The sequence below is a fragment of the Pinus tabuliformis genome, chromosome 8, assembly GCF_031772625.1.
Source record: "Pinus tabuliformis cultivar Carrire ecotype Pingquan chromosome 8, CPIR1, whole genome shotgun sequence".
In the NCBI taxonomy this organism is placed as follows: domain Eukaryota; kingdom Viridiplantae; phylum Streptophyta; class Pinopsida; order Pinales; family Pinaceae; genus Pinus; species Pinus tabuliformis.
Window position 1 is genome coordinate 895,433,568 of NC_142294.1, and position 18,470 is coordinate 895,452,037.

Genomic DNA, 18,470 nt, shown 5'->3' on the forward strand with positions numbered 1-18,470 from the left:
GTGGGTTTAAGCCACTTTACAATGACTGCAACCTTAGAAGGATCTATCTTCAATTCACCACCCCCTACAATATGACCCAAATAATTCAAAGATGTTTTGCCAAATTCACATTTTTATAGCTTAACACAAAAATTTTCTCTTTTCAAAACATCTATAGTCTACTTTACATGCTTAAAATCTTCTTCCCATGTTTTACTAAATATAAGAATGTCATCTAAATATACAATGACAAAATCATCAATAGAAGGCCTGATTACATCATTCATTACTCTCATGAAAGTAGCAAGAGCATTAGTTAAGCCAAAAGGCATAACCAACCACTCATACAATCCCTGCTTTGTTTTGAAAGCAGTCTTCCATGCATCTTGCTATGCGACTCTAACCTGATGGTAGTCACTATGCAAGTCCAACTTGGAAAAGTAAACAACTTCTTTCAACTGATCTAATAGATCATCTATGCGAGGAAGGGGATAATGATTTTTGATTGTTATCTTATTCAGTGCTCGATAATCAATGCACATTCTCCATGATCCATCTTTCTTTCTCACCAAGACAATTGGAGACCCACAAGGTGATGTGTTAGGCCTTATGAACCCTTTCTCAAGCAGCTCCTATACCTGCTTCTTGATTTCTGCATTCTCTAAAGTGGACAACCTGTACATTCTAATGTTAGGCAATGGAGCATCTTGCTGCAAATTAGTATCATGTACTATTTCCTTTTTGGGTGGCAGACCTTTAGGTTCTTGAAATAGTATATCATATTCTGAAATAGCTTTTTCTAAATCATCTTGCCTTTTAGCATTACAGCCTTCAAATACATTGGTTTTATTAGGTTTCCCTTCCTTTACAACCATCAATAAAAATTGCTTGCATGAATTTACAATTCTTTTCATTTTCCCTCAGTTTATGAGAGTGTAGTTATTATTGAGTTTATGAGCTCTTACAGTATATTCAATTCCATATTTAATGAGTTGATACTTGCTTTCAACTCTATAGAAATTGGCTTTTCAATCAGGCAAGGACTTCCTAAAACAATTCCACATATATCCAAGGGAACAATATCTAACTCAACCTCATCTACAAATGTTGACCCAAAAGAAAACCTAAGTTTACATTGTCTAGTCACTTGTAGCTTTTCTTTATCACATAACCAACCTAATGGATATGGCTTTTTGTGAGGTGTGGTTAGTAATCCCAGTTTCTTTACAATTGCTTCAGAAATTAAGTTTACTTGTGAGCCACTATCAAACAAAGTATCAATCTTTTGATGCTTGGAAATAACTCTAATATGAAAAAGCTCATGTCTTTTCCTCTCATTTTCTTCGTTATCAGTAGATTGTGCAAAGTTACTAGTAGATGCTTCAGAATTTTTACCTTTTAAACATATGGCTCCGATTATTGTTTCATCCCCTGAGTCTGACTCCAAATCGTTCTGAATAGTTGCAGAAGTCTTCCTCTTTTTGCCATCATACTTCTTGGGCTTCAGCTCCAGATGCAGAATCTAGCAGTGTTCATCATCATGCCCATACTTCTTGCAATGAGTGCATGAAGGTTTGGTCTTTTGTACAGCATTTGCCTTCCTCTCTTTCCATTTTTGTTTTCTCTTTTCCTTGTTCTTGTTTGCAGTGGGTTTTGATGATCACCCAACTTCTGGGTTCACATTCTTGCCTCTAGCATCTAGATGTGTAGCGTGAACAGATACCTCATATATGCTAGTGGGATTAAACATGAGAATGGTATGTCTTAAATAACTATGTAGACCACCTATATACTTCAGCAAAGTTTCAGGTGAGTCTAAAGAAATGCCTAGAATCAAAGCTCTTTTCCTAAATTCTTGGGTGTAACTTTGTACACTTTGCCCTTTCAATTAACGAAGAGTTTTCCAACTAATCATAGCTTGCTGCATATAAGCTAGTGGATAGAATTTTTTTTAATTGCAGAAACAAATTCATTCCAGGTAGAAAGAATTTTACCATGTTTCTTCAAATCAGTTTGTGTCCTACCTTCCCACCATACCAGGGCAGTGCCTCCAAGGTGTAGGCTAGCCCACTGAATCTTTCTCCTTTCTGAATCGATGTTCTGCACTCTACAATATACATCAATTTGTCTAATCTAGTTATCTAACTTTTCTGCATTCAATTCTTCGTCATAAACTGGCAAATCAAACTTCACATCTAGTTTAATCAAAGAAGATTTCTCTGTTTTATTTTCAGGGATTTCTTTGTGTGAAGAAGAGGATGATGAATGTGATGATGTGGGATATGGTGGAGAGGGCTTCTCTTCTTTTCCATTGACTTCTGGGTGGGCAACTAGAAGAGGTTCTTCTACTCCTTTATCTTGTTTGGAGGTTGATGACTCTTCACCTCTACCTTTCTTAAATTCTCTATACATTTATTCTACCATGGCTCTCATGGTCATGAAACTATCCATGAACTGGGAGTCTTATTCCAAGGGAATTTCTTATGGCATTTTCCTCTTAGGATAGACTCTTTAAATTTCTAGGTTAGCTTCGACCAACTCTCCTTCTCCTAATTTAAGCGTTGATCTAGTTATCATTCAACAAAAGAATCCAACACAAGCTTGTCTAACCTTAGTAACCTAGAGCTCTGATACCACTTGATCTGATATTGATCTAAGACAAACAATTAAGGTATTACAGACTCATGTGCGTGGATGTGCCTATGTTATTTTATGCAACGAATCGATAAGATTGCAAAATACACAGGCACTGAAGCAGTTAGAGAAAACATAATAAGTAGAGATGTAAACACAACAAGTATATTAAGGAGTTCACCCAATACTCCTAGGCTACATCTCCCGGTACAGCCTTCAGTGGTGGCCTCTCTATTATGTTTTCAAAAGTAGAGTTTTTACAACATTGAGCTCAATTTGAATCTCACACAGTAGATACAATTCAGTAGGACTGTACTTGGATCCCCCAAGTCTCTGGAGTACACAGACTCTCCCTACTGAAACTCGACCTCTATTGGTCACCGTAGTATGAGCCCAACCTGAGACTCACACAAGACAGGCATATACAGAGGAGTTTTCTTGAACCTCTCAAGCCTTCTCTAAAGCACACAGACTCTCTGACTCTCTCTGTCTCTGTCTGGCTTCATGTCGCCTTTGCTTTTACAGGTTAGCCCAGCTTCTTCTCTCTCCTCTTAGCTTTCTGCATCTAACTGGCTCTACTAACTCACTTCCCCTGCTTTCTCTGTCAGTTTATGGCTTTAAAGCCAATCTGCTTTCTGACTATTCATTTCCGCTTCCTGGCTTTCTAGTTCTCCTGCCTCTGTCTGTTTGAATCCCTTTGTTTTGTGTAATCATCACTGTATAATTCTTCACAGGGAGGTGGCCACTTATTCTGTAATGGATGAGGTTGTCAGCTCTCTTGGACATGTTTGAACGGTTGTTATTTCCGTTTACTCTAAGAATGCCCACGAAAATGAATATTTTGCCAACACATCGTCCCTGTTAGACTTCAAATTCCATGTGATCTTTCTGTATAACCTCGTCAAATCTGGTCACCCATTAGGACGCATCTCTGTCGTTGATTTGGACCCCCAAAATCCTATTGCTGTTGCTCATATCGGGCAGTTGAGTAGCTCGATGGTTACCTGCCCGATGTAAGCGGTTTTCTCTCTCTTCCACTGGATGTGTGGCAATAGATGTGTGGCATCAGGCGGGACTTGGTTGAAACTACCTACCGCCTCAAGCCCTTCCGATATCCTACTAGTTTTGTGGAATCTCACCCTCGATGGAATCAACACGATATCCTTTACATTTTATAACCTTTCGGGTCTGGGCGGTCGGGGCTTTTCCTTGTTTGAGGGGTTTGCCCTGTGATATGCGATTAACTACATCTCGCTAATCACATATCAGAAACCACCCCCATTTCATGAAAAGGCCTTCCATTTTGCTAATTCATGACAACACACATTACCATGGGCCGATAGTCTACGCGCTTGACCGAGGGTCTTCGTTGCTCCGCGCTGATCACAAATTGAAACTGTTACAAGGATATCTCTGATAAGCTTGATCTTTGAAAGGATTTGAATTTTTGGCATTGTTTTAAAGAGTTTATGAAAACTTAGAGAGTGTTATAGGATACAATTCGGATCACTTTTCCTCGTCCCAACATACTCCCCTGCTTACGTTATTGCATGTACTCATGCAATCAGATGGTTAAGGTGTAGTTGAGTTAAGGAATAGTTTGGATATAGTTCCTCCTTATACATCCTGAAACCATTTTTATTCTTAAGCACTGCAAAAGCCTGGTTCACTTGTTGATCTATCAGGTTATAATCACTGCGGTACCCATCTGGGGGATACCAGATAATTTGACTTCTATATCGGGACCCTATCCACTCAGGGCCCATGCCAAAGACCATGTTGTTGTATTTATGTAAGTGATTGGAGACAAATTTGAAATTCCTGAATCCAAATGGATCTCTATTATTGATAGTATTGTTGGAGGCTTCCCATCTTTGTCTGGCCACATATAAAGCTTCTTCTTTGATTTCCTAGAAGTATTCCTTCCTGGCCTGTATAATGTCTATGTATAGTTATCGTAATTGGCACACAACAGCCGTTCGTTTCATGAATTGTTTGTGCTGGATAGAGAGGTGCAGAGGTTTCGTAAGTTCTCCCCTAACCCACAAGTCAATGCCATATTCTCGCTTTCTAAAAGTATTATGGGCTTTATACCATTTGATCTGGTTAGTGGCAAAGCAAAGAAAATCTTGGAATTGGATATCCTCTATGAAGGGGCCAGGATTGCTGTCTAAGTCATATTCTAAAAATAAATTGTGCATGTACAATTCACACAGGAGGCGTTGTACCTTTTCATTCTGCACCTTGAAAAACTTGACCCCAATTTCTACTGACTTTCCATCTTTAACAACTTTTACCTTCAATAAGAGATATCTCTCTAGTAAGAACAGTGTGTAGTTGGTGGCAGGAGATCGGCATGACAAGGCATCTGAATAAATAGAGAAAATAGTCTCCAATTGCTCTTTAGCTTTCTACAACTTCTCCTATGCTTTCTCGACTTTTTTTCGTTCATCCTTGTAATTAGTGAAAGTCTCATCCCCTGTGACCATGAGTGCCTCAAATTTCTTTAGTAATTCTTGGTGTACTCGCAGGGGCACTACTTCCTCTTTATGCCGAGTCAATTCCTCCCAAGTCTTGACTAGCTCATTCTACAATTTCCTAATGACCGCTTCCCTTACTAAGGGAATGTAGGCAAGCATCTCCTCTGTTTGGACCTCATCATCCTGTGTTTCCATTGGGTCAGTCTGAACGGAAGCCTCGGTCACTTCTTGAATTATGCAACAATTAACTTGAGCGTTTTCTTCAGTATCAGTTTGAATGGCAACATCGATAGTAGGGAAGTTCGTTTCGGTTTCCGGTGGGAAAACATAACGATCTTCTGTCTGCATTTCATTGTCTTCTAAAAGACATGGCCCTGTTTGGGTTTCTTTTGAATAAACCAAAAGTTTCTCAGTCTGGGTTTCAGCATCTTCTCCAGGGCAATATTCAGTTTGGGTCCCTGTAGTCTCCAATTCTTCTTTCACTTTCTTAACCCCAACTGCTTCCTTTAACCATTGTCTTAGCTTCTTAATTGTTTTTGTTTGCCTCCTATATTTCTTGATCATTTTGCTGAGTCTTTCCTTGTATGTTTTCTTTGTTGTGAGGCTTCTAACTGATAGTGGCACGACTATATTTACTTGAGGTCCATGTTCAAGTGGAATTATGTCAACATCAGGATGGGGTTCTAATGAGACCTTGTCCCCTGATGGATTTTGACCTTCCAAGTGTCTATCTCCATGAGATTCCCTCTTAGGGGACCCCAATGGAATGGTGTCTCCTAAGCAGTTATCATTTTCGTTTTTTACTTCAAGGTGGGCCTCATCCTCTGGGGACCTCATAAAAATGGTGCTCCCAGGTTGATTTTCACCTTTCGGGGTTTCTTTTGTAAGGTTTTCCTTAGCTGGGGGTTCAAGTGGACCAATAGCTTCTACTTGATTTCCTTCCCTAATGGTTTCCTCTACATGGATTTCTTCTTCAAGGGGATCCTCTATAGGAGGAAACGGTTCCCTATGTTCTTCCACATTATCAGTGAATGACAGGGTTTCACCATGACCAAGATTGCCAATAGGGGCAGACTAGTTGGGGGCATAATTCTACCCTTCAGAATGCCTGGATTTCTCCCTTCCTTCACCAAATATCGCCATGTTTTCCAGCACTCGGGCAATCTCTTCCTCATAGTCCTACAGAGAGACATATCATGGACTTGGACGGGTATGTGAGATGGCCTTGCCTCGTCTATTTGAATTGGAGTGTGTCGCTATGACTTTACCCTCGCATAGTGTCTTCTATTTGATGGGCCCCAGGTCAAAGAGGTATTCTTCCTTTTCTGTGTCCTTTTCGGACCTGTCACTCTTGGCCCTCGCTATTCAATTGCTAAGTTTTCTATAAGTGGGGCTAGAGTAGGATTCACAAGGATATCATAGGTTAGCTACTACTGAGCCAGTCCATGAATGATGATTAGTTTGATCAACCCATGATGGTCGATAAATCTATGTGGGTCCTTTTCATTTTTTACCCGACAAGCAACATCATGCAATACAAAATTTAAATAAAATGATAGGTTAACTATAATTTTCTATTTTAAAATGGCTAATAGTTGAAGTTGGCGAGGTTTTACCATGTCCTGTAATCTGTTACGCATGATGTACCTCTGCACAATGGCTACCAATTCCTGCCACGGCTGTTTCAAAGATGTAGGGTGAATGCCTTTCCCTTTTTGCACCAATTGCTCATAACAATGTAAACTTTGAAACGGGAACTGATACTGTTACCCATTTCGTAGAGATAGCAAAAAAGTGACCTGATTTTGAAAAGGGGTGATGCAGAACGCACATGTTTTTTTTAGAGCATAGTTTTTGGCACTTTAATTTTTTTTATGTACATTACGTTTTAGAATGGTAGTGATTTTCATTCTGATTTTAAAAAGTGAGTATTTTGCATCACACCCTTTTTTTAAAAGCCCTGTTTTTTGGATTTAAATTTTTTAATGTATAAAATGTAAATAATTATTTTGTAAATTTGATGATTTTTGAAGTGGTCGTTTTCTTCACATTTTCTTGTTTTTTATTTTTATTTTAATTTCTTTCATGAGGTTTTTATTGTTTTGCATTTTTAAATTAGAAGGTCGATATTTAGAATTTTTGATATTCTAATTAATTTTTCAATCCACATGAAATAATTGTCTCTAAAAAACAATATTTTTTAACAATGGACATAAAAATAACCATTTTTAACATAAATATAACTAAAAAACTACATGCTTTGATAATTTTTTGCTAGAATTGACATGTCAAAATCACAATTTTTATACGATAATTTTAACTAAAAATGGTTAAATAATAGCTTTTTTTATGAATTTCATGTCAAAAAAATAATAATAATCACTTTTTTTTCAAAAAATAATGATTAACTTAAAAATCAATGCAAAAATCACATATTACAAATATTGAATGTATAAAAACCCTAATTGAGTGTTTATTCTTCTCATAAAATGTCAAAGTCAAAACATTGCAAAGCTTCATTTACAAGCACAACTTAAATTCAATCAACAATGTCACGTAATCCAAACTCTTCGTCCTCTAGAGTTTCATCATTGCCTTCTTCCACAATATTTTCTGTTTCCTTTTGCTCATTTTCCTCTTCTAATGGGTCTTTGATGTTTGTGAATCTCCCAATGTATGTTTTTCCAAACATTCCATGTAATGGTGGTTGGTGTTCCTTTGCCTTTTTTGCCACACGTGATTCACTAAAGTCCCCTTTCTTCAACCCAATTTCTTGCATTGCATCTGGAAGAAATTGAAGAGCATTAATTCTTTGCTGAATGAAATTGCACTGTACTGGATCTTTTTCAATTGCAATGCAATTTCTTCCTTTTTGAAGGCAACATTCTAGTGTTGTACCTAATTATCAAGCACAAAAGAAGTAATGAACTAAATTAGTACAATGACATATTAATTAAAAAAATAACATATTGAAATTCAATTCCATATAATAAAACTTACCTGAGCCAGAAAATAAATCCAGAACCCAATCTCACTCATTTGAACAAATGTCTATAAGATAGTTAATCAATAATTGTGGTTTTTGATAAATGTTAACTATCTCTCCTTTTGCTTCTTTGTCTTCATATGTTAGTTTTCTCACAACAGCATCATAAGTCAGTATTTGTCTATGACTCTTTCCGTCTACCCGATTAAAAATCATAGACATATGGCTATCATCTTTTGCCCAACTATCAATATGAATGAACTCACAATCATTTATAAATTGTTGATCTTCATTGTTAAGAAGATTTGACTTTTTCCTGAACATGAAATAGTAAAAGTTCAATTAAATTGTACATAAATAAATTTTTCAACATTAATCAAATATACATTTTAAACGTCTTACCATGTAAGCTACATCCTTGAATTTGTTTTCCCCTTGAAGCTTGACAATATCATTGCCAATTGTGTGTCTGAATGAAATGTCACAAATCTCCATAATGGTGATGACATGACTTCTACAAATCCCGCAACCACTTTACTAAGAGCTTGATAAGTATAAGGGTCACTATCATAGTCAATGTTTGGAATATTGAAACCATGGGGAATATCTGCAATGACTAGGGCATAATCCCTTTTAGGTATGAGTTTAGCAATGTCTTCACAGTCGCCTTCTATTACTTGATATTGAATAGTGTCTAGCCCATTCCAAATGAAATGATTAAGAGTTGGATCAAGTTGAACATTCCTAATATATTACTTCCTCAGTCTTTCGACCTTTATTTTTTCAATAAAGGTTTTGAAACTATCTGGCACTCCATTATCATCCTTCCCCATCTTTTATAAAATAAACAAATATATGTGTAAGTTATAAATTAAAAATAGTACACACGTGAATAAAAATGAATGTATAAATCAAGATACCTTTTTAAATGCAAGATAAAAATCTTTTAATGTTGATGTAGAACTTGAATCTGGATAGTTGCATACAACATCATCCCAACTATCTTCAATCAACAATCTAACCATTTGTTCTTGAATTTTCATATAAACTTTGTGACTGCATAGATAAAGTAACAAACAGTTAATATAATGATATGTATAACAAATACTACCAAGAACAACATGTTTTATTTAAAATATAATTATAATCTAGAAATAAATAAAAATATTTCAACAAACTTACTTTTGAAATTCTTCAGACATTTCCTCCAATGATAATTCCCTTGACCTCACACGAGATAATATTGTTTTGACAATTTTTTCATCTTTCACTCCTTGCATTGCCCTCCAAGGTGTGATAGTCATATCGTCCGAAAGATGCTTCATTTCGGGATCTAATTTACTGTTGCCACATATCAATGGCTTAGACCTTTTGGCCTTCTGGTTTTTAATGGCAATGTCTTCCCACATGCTAAAAATCTCAACAATCAACCTCCAAACATCTCCAGTTCTAAATGCCAATTGGAAAATGTTATCAACAACTCTGAATAAATCACTATGTTTGTTGCCTTCTCCACCTTTTGAATTGGTTTTCTCTTCAATTTGATATCCTATTTCCATACAACATTCCTTTCAGAAATCTGCAGTAACATTTATCCTTGTGTAGATTATCTTCTCGATACATCACATTAGATTTCCTTCCGATCGATGTTTCGAACCAGCAACGATGGTTCATCTTCAGGATCTGAAATATTATTTGAAAGACTGTTCTCAAATTTTCTTCACATATATATAGATGAGATGCTTGGCCGACAGATATTAGAATTTATTTATTTATTTATTTATTTTAAGCTGACTATTATCTTTATTACAATTATGGTTATATAAATTTCTTTTAGGGTTATATTTATTAATTTTATTAATTTATTTTAATTATTTATTTGTGTTTTAATTGTTGTATTTATTTTAATTGTTATAATTGTCATATTAGTTTTAATTGTTATTATTTATTTATCTTTATTTTAATTACTTTTAATTATTTATTTATTTTTTATTATTTTTATTGTATTTATTTTAATTAATTAGTTATTAATTTTAAGTGTTATAATTATTACTTTTAATTGTTATAATTATATTTAATTCAATATTCATTTATGATTATATTCATTTGTTTTTAATTATTTTCATTGTATTTCTTTTAATTAATTAACTACTAATTTTAATTGTCATATTTATTAATTTTTAATTGTTATTGATTTTTAATTGTAGTTTTTTACATTGGAATTATTTTAATTATAAATTTTTAATTGTTATTACTCTTAATTGTTATCAATATTATATTGATTTTAACTAATTGTTATAATTATATTTATTACAATTTATTTATTATTTATTTATTTTCAATTTTTAATTTTTGTTTTAATGAATAATTATTAATATTTTATTGGGGTTATTTATGTTTTATTTTGAATTTGTATTAATTTTAATCATATTAATTTTTAATTATGTGTCATGTTTATTTGTTAGGGTTTATTGCCTACTTTCCTAGGTTGAGGAGTTTTTATAGTTAAGATATTAATTGATGTTTATTTCCTGTGATTTTTGTTAATTTCTATTTTATTAAAGTAGTGTATTATTTAATTATAATGGATTAGAACTTTCATGTATGTTCTAGGTTAATTGGAGGATTGTAGTTAGGTTTAGAAGATAGGACTGGAATCCAGTTTTCGCTTATGGTCCATCCGTCGTCTCTATTGAGGTTATTAGGGTGTTTGTTAATTTCTATGGCTTCCCTAAATTTCCTTATGAAGTAGTGATCGCTTTTGGCTAAGATACAGGTATCTTCAATACAAATTTGATGCTTAGTCTTATCAGAATGTTCAGCTAGAGCTGAGGATTTGGATCGATTGTGTTTAATGTCAGCTGAGTGTTCCTGGATTCTCGTGTTAAAGGATCTCCCAGTCTCACCTACATAGGGTTTGCCGCATGAGCAGGGAATTAAGTAGACCCCTTTATGGAATTTTGGATCAATTTTGTCTTTTACTGGATTAAGGCAGTTACGGATAGTGTTTAAGGGTTTGAAAGTGGTTAGAATTCCATTATTTTTCAGGATGCGGGAGATCTTGTCTGTAGTTCCTAGTATGTAAGGGAGGTTGACTTTACCTAATATGTTATCAAAGTTTTTATTTTTGTTTGGTCGAGTGTTTGCCTTATTTATGGCTCTGATGGCTTGATGTTTGTTATAACCATTTTTTAGGAAAACTTTAATAAGGTGTTCTATTTCTTTTTCTAGGTGTTCCTTGTCAGAGATTCTGAGGGCTCGGGTTGTTAATGTGTTAAGGACTCCTAATTTTTGGGTAGGGTGATGGTGTGAGGATGCATGTAAATATTGTTCTGTGTGAGTCTTTTTCCTATAGACCTGGTGGGATATAGAGCCATCATCATTCCTAATGATGAGGATGTCAAGGAAGGGGAGGGTTTTGTTGACCTCAACTTCCATAGTGAATTTTATGGAAGGGGATAAGCTGTTTAGGTGTTGTTTGAAGGTTTCTAGGGTTTCTCTTCCATGAGGCCATATGATGAATGTGTCATCCACATATCTTTTCCATAATTTAGGTTTTAGGGGTGCGGTCATAAGGGCTTTGTTTTCAAAGTCTTCCATAAATAAGTTGGCAATGATAGGGGACAAAGGTGACCCCATAGCGACTCCACATGTCTGTTCATAGATGTCTTCTCTAAAGCTGAAGAAAGTTGATCTTAGGCAAACCTCTATGAGCTTTGATGTGTCTGGATCATATCCCCACCACATTTTTCTTCAAATTCACTATGAATAAATCTAACCCTTTGGATGAAAGTCATAGACATCCTATATTCATTATCTGAATTATGATCCCATGCCACTAACTTTGCTTATGTATCTGATAAACCAGCGTAAATGATACATTTCATTATTTCAAAACGTGGGTTATTAGGATATTCCTCCATCAATTGTCTTTGAGCTTCTATAGAATGGTTCCCCCCAGGCACATAATAATTGTATTCAAAACATTTTGACTTATCAAATGCTTCTTTGTTGGGAACTTGAAGTGGATCAACAAGAAGCACATAACTAACCACATGAGCATATGGATTGTACCTCATCAATGTCTTCAAGTTGTGAACATGCAGATGATGTGGCTTTCTAACTTGATATTGACATTGTCCTTCACTTGTTTTATAGGTTTGCCTGAATTAAGCTGAAATGTCCGACCACCATCAATTAAGTTTCTCTTTCTCAAATTCTCTCGAATGACATTTTATTTTGTTTTGATAATGCCATCCTCTAAATCAGCTCCTGGTGTAATGATTTCTTTGCTTTCTTTTGAAGTTTCACTAGGTTCTTGACTGCTGGTAATGACTGCTTCAAAATCTTCAACTTTACTTTTCTTGGTCATAACATTCCCAACAGAGTTATTCTTGGGCATTATTACTTTTGGTTTTTTCTGGCTCTTCTCAGTTCCAATGTCATCTTCAGTAATGGCAACATATGCTTCATTGTCAATTTCAACTTCATCGTTCTCAAAAGTAACTTGTTTGCCCTTGCTAGATTTATCCACCAGAGGCCTTTTTTTCTGATTCTTTGGATGTAGTTTTGTAGCATTATCAATTACTACATTTTTCTTATTTTCCATATCTTCTTCTTACACTAAGTAAAAACTGTTGACAACTTTCATGATATCATGCTCTATGAAATGAATGCCTCCCAACCTAATTGAACAACTTTCAACGAAATTCTGCCAAACAAAATATCATATGTCAATAAAAAACAAAGTTAAAAAATATAGCGAGACACTTTCAAGAACGCAAAATACAAATATAAATAACAATACTTACGATGTTTTGTGTCATCTCATTTACGATTTGATTACACAACTTTGTAGATACCTCTGTCGTGTCATACAATGAACATGATAGTTGTTATTTAACCCTTTCATGTGACTTGGGAGCTTTTGTAAGTACGTAAACAACTTCAGTGTCCGGTACCGAAAACATATCTATGACTCTTCCCATCACCTCAAAAATTCCATTATCATTTGGTATATCGATATATAGATATATATTCACATTTGTGCTTTCTCTTTCTTTCACATACCAGATTCTTCATGGAAATTTCACCTCTTTCGAATTCTTCCAGTCTGAAATCATCTTCTTATCACTTGAGGCACTTGAAATATTTGTAGTAATGAGCTCAGGGGGAATTCATTCACCAATGTTTCTTGAAGATGCACCTTTAAGAGTCTTTGGTCCAGAAAGATTCACTGAAATTTTCTTTGATGCCATTTTCCTGAAAAATAGAAACACATAAATCAGTAAATAATAAAAAAATATTAACTTAAATTAACAACGAAAATATATCATAAATTTTTTATTTGTATGATCAACAATTGCCCCACCCATCACCCCTCACATTCTAAAAGGGCATGCATTAACATTCTAGTGTAACAAAAGTAAATCACGAATAAAACATTCCAAATATATATATATATATATATATATATTATATGAAATGTCTAATTTTTTAATAAGTACAAAAAAATATATATGTAATGGCACCCCACCACACCCACCGGTTCTCTACACCATCCACCTGCCTCGGGCACCCCCACCGTCATTCCCCCTCACCCACGAGCACCCTCCCTCTCTCCGCCCAACCCCCCGGGCGCTTTCCACACTCCACTCCACCCACGAGTGCCCTCCTCCTCTCCACCCAACCCCCCTGGGTGCTTGCCACACTCCACTCCACCCACCCACCGGTGTCCCCCTTCGGGATGCCCTCCCCCGGCCACCCAAGCCACCCACCGGCGGCCCCCCTCCCTCGCGCCCCAACCCCCCCGCTGCCCCCCCGGGCGTGCCCTCTCAACCCCTCGCCCAGGCGCCCGACCGCACCAACCACCCCCCGGGCGCCCCAACCCAACCCCCCCGCCCCCACGGGTGCCCATCCCTCGCACCCCCCGCCCGGGTGCCCTTCCACCCCCCGTGCCCCAACCTTTCCACAAACCCACACCCCCACCCCGAGCAGGCGCCCCAACTGACCCCCTCAGCCCCATCCCACCAAACCCCCTCCCCACCCCAGCCCCCGCCATGGCGCCTCCACCCACCACTCCCCCCGGGCGGGTGCCCTCCCAACCCCTGCGCCATCACCCACCCCCCACCCGGGCGCCCTACCACCCCTCGCACCCCAACCCTGCCAACCCCCGGGCAGGCACCCGCTCCCAACCTGCTTGGGCATGCCCTCCCACCACCCGCCCCCCAACCCCTGCCCTGGCGCCCTCACCCACCCGCCGCCCCAACCCCCGCCCAACTCCCCCTGTCGTGCCCCCCCTCCCGGCACCCTCCCCCCACCTCCCCCCGAGTGCCCCTCCCCACCTCCCCCCACCCCACCGTCCCTCCCTCTGCCCCAACCCCACCGGGCCGCCACCGACCTCCCCACTGGTGCCCCTCCCCACCTCCCCTCGCCCGGGCGCTCCCTGCCCCAACCTCCCTCCATCCGCCCCAATGCCCCTGGGCTGCCCCCCCCCCCTCGGGTGCCCGCCCCCCACCTCCCCCCACCCCAAACTCCCTCCGCCCCCCGCCCCAACCCGACCAGGCCGCCCCCCCTCCCTCTCCTCAGCACCCGCCCCACCCTCCCCACCGGGCACCCCCGGCCCAACCCCCTTCCCCCCGGACACGCCCTGCCCACCCTCCCTCAGCCCTGCCACCTGGGCCGCCCACACCCCCGCCCGGCAGGCGGCATGGCGATTCCTGGAATCGCCCTGCTGCCTGTCGGGCGGGGGCATGGGCGGCCCAGGTGGCGCGGCGCACTAGGTGCCCTCACCCCTCCCTCAACCCCACCGGTGCTCTACCCATCCCGCCCCCACGACCGCCTCACCACAACCCTCAGCCCCCACCTCAAGCCCCCCGGGCACCCCGCGGCACCCCACATACCGCACCCCTGAGCGTGCTCGACACTCCCCTCCCCCTCTCGCCTGGGCGCCCCCTGCCCCTCCACACCACACCTCCCCCCCCTCGGGCGCACCACGGCCCGCTCCACCTGACCTCCCCTCCCCGCCGCCCGGGCGCGCCCCTCTCCACCCCACCTCCCGCCTAAGCGCAACACCCCAACCCCACCCTACCCTACCCTACACTACCCTACCCCCCGCCCCAACCCCCCTAGGCCGCCCCGCCCTCCCCCTCCCACTCCCCAGTGCCCGCCCCCTAACCCCCAGGCACCCCTCGCCCCAACCCCCCTCCCCCGGGCGTGCCCCGCCCCTTCACACCACACCTCCCCCCTGGGGCGCGCCGCGCCGCACCCCCACCCTTCCCTACCCTACCCTCCGCGGCACCTCGCCCCCACCCTACCCTACCCTACCCCCGCTCCAACCCTCTCGGGCCACCCCCCCCTCTCCGGCGCCCGACCCCCCAACCCCCGAGTGCCCCCCGCCCCAACCCCCCTCCCCCCGGGCGCACCCTGCCCACCCTCCCTCGGCACCGCCACCCGAGGCTGGCGCCATCTATGCCGCCCATGCCCCCGCCTGGCAGGCGGCAGGGTGATTCTGGGAATCGCCCTGCCGCCTGCCAGGCGGGGGCACGGGCGACCCAGGTGGTGGGGCGGAGGGAGGATGGGCGGGGCGCGCCTGGGGGGAGGGTGGTTGGGGCGGGGGGCGCTCAGGGGTTGTGGGGTCGGGCGTCGGGGAGGGGGGGTGGCCGGGGGGGTTTGGGGCGGGGGGTAGGGTAGGGTAGGGTGGGGCAGGGCGTCGTGGGGGGTAGGGTAGGGTAGAGTGGGGGCACGGCGCGGTGCGCCCGGGTGGGGGGGGGGGGGGGGTTAGGGGGGTGGGCACTAGGGAGGGGGAGGGGGAGGGGAGGTCGGCCCGAGGGGGTTGGGGCGGCGGGTAGGGTAGGGTAGGGTAGGGTAGGGTCGGGGCGTCGCGCCCAGGGGGGAGGTGTGGTGGAGAGGGGCGCACTCGAGCGGCGGGGAGGGGAGGTCAGGTGGAGTAGGGCGCAGCGTGCCCGGGGGGGAGGTGTGGTGTGGAGAGGCAGGGGGTGCCCCGGCGAGAGGGGGAGGGGAGTGTCAGGCGCGCCCAGGGGTGGGGTACGTGGGGTGCCGCGGGGCACCCGGGGGGGTTGAGGTGGGGGTTAGGGGTTATGGTGAGGCGGTCATGGGGGCGAGATGGGTAGAGCGTTGGTGGGGCTGAGGGAGGGGTGAGGGCACCTAGTGGGGTGCGGGGAGGTGAGAGAGGGGCATGAGGGAGGGATGGGCGAGGGAGCGGGCCAGGGGGGTGAGGGCTCTGGGGGGTTGATGGTAAGGGATGAGGGTGGCATTGAGGTGGTTAAGGGGGCAGGGGCCCAACCCCACGACAGGCGAGCGAGCCACTGGGCCACCCCCACACCCCCTACCGCTCCCCGATGCCCTCACACCCCGCCCACCCCGTGACACCACGGCGGTCCACCCATCGGTGTTAAGCGATTGAGTTTGATCAGGCCCACCATGCTCACGATGGATGTAATTGTTATTTTGGCTCAGGAAAATTATTAATTTAAATATATATATATATATATATATATATATATATATATATATATATATATATATATATATATATATATATATATAGATAGATAGATAGATAGATAGATAGATAGATAATTTTCATTAAACTAAATATAAAAGTTTTCAAGGAAAAAAATTTAACTTACCTTTCAATTGCGAGAATTCTTCATTGAATATGTTGTTGATAGCGATTTAGCTACTCCACAAATTCACGAGTCTTTCAATGATTTTCAGAAATCTTGGATGTGATGTGAGTAATTGTGATAATGAAATTTTAATATATAAGTGAAATTGCGGAGATGTTTTGCTATACGGTTAGTATGGGATAATTTGTTTTAAAATATTATAAAGCGAATATTATAGATTTGTTTTACAACAGGTTGAATGTAGGATAATTTGTTTTAAAATATTATAAAGCGAATATTGTAGAATTGTAAAGTGAATATTATATAGTTTAACTATTAAAATAATTAATGTAGAAGTTGTAGTGTACAATTTTAATTTTAATGATTTATTTCATAAAAAAATTAGTTTACATTTTTCAATAAATTGTAGAACAAAATAATGAAGGTAAATAAATTTAACAGACTTTTTGGAGGGAAATATTTTCACGAAACCTTTTGGAGGGAAAATTTCATTCTTTAAGCTATATATTATCTTTAGGAGACTCTCCATTTGTATCATTCAACATCTTCTATTTGAAAGGGATGGATTGTTCTGATAGTGAAGTTTTGATTTATACACCATCAACTTCATCGCGCAACAACTCTATTCATATTGATGAATATATCAGGAATTCTTCCACTATGAATAGAAAGTCAATTCTTCCATTTAGTCCTAATTCTAAGGATTATGAGAGCAGGACTGCTGAAAGAGGGGATGGAGAATTTCAAATAAATAAAGAGTCACAGATTCCACTTAGTCCTACTTCTAAGGACTATGAAAGCCGCAGTGATGAAGAGCATGATGGTGAAGTTCAAAAGAACAGAGTGCCACATTGTCCACTTACTCCTAATTATGAGGACTATAAGAGTAGCAGTTTTGAAGAGCATGATGGTGAAGTTCAAAAGAATGGAGTGTCACGGTGTCCACTTAGTCCTAATTCTGAGGACTATGAGAGCAGCAGTTTTGAAGAGCATGATGGTGAAGTTCAAAAGAATGGAGTGTCATGGTGTCCACTTAGTCCTAATTCTAAGGACTATGAGAGCAGCAGTTTTGAAGAGCATGATGGCAAATTTCGAAAGAATGGAGTGTCATGGTGTCCACTTAGTCCTAATTCTGAGGACTATGAGAGCAACCGTGATGAAGAGCGTGATACCGAATTTCAAAAGAATGGATTGTCAAAGTGTCGACTTAGTCCTAATTCTAAGGACTATGAGAGTAGTAGCGAAGAAAAGCATGATGTTGATTTTCAAAAGAATGGAGTGTCACGGTGTCCAGTTAGTCCTAATTCTAAGGACTATGAGAGCAGCAGTGATGAAGAGTGGGATGATGAATTTCAAAAGATTGGAGTGCCACGGTGTCCACTTAGTCCTAATTCTATGGACTATGAGAGCAATAGTTATGAAGAGTGTGATGAATCTGAATTTCAAAAGAATGGAGTGTCACCGTGTCCTCTTAGTCCTAATTCTAAGGACTATGAGAGCAGCAGTGATGAAGGACAGGATGATGCACTTAGTCCTAATTCTAATGAGTATAAAGGTAGCAGTGACAAAGGATGGGATGTAGCATCTTCAATAAGTAAACAGTCACATTTTTGACGTAGTCCTAAATCTATGGATTATGAGAGTAGCACTAACAATGCATATGAGGAAGAATATCCATTAAACATCGAGTCAAATTTTCCATTCAGTCTGAATTCTAAGGACTATGACAATAGCACTGAA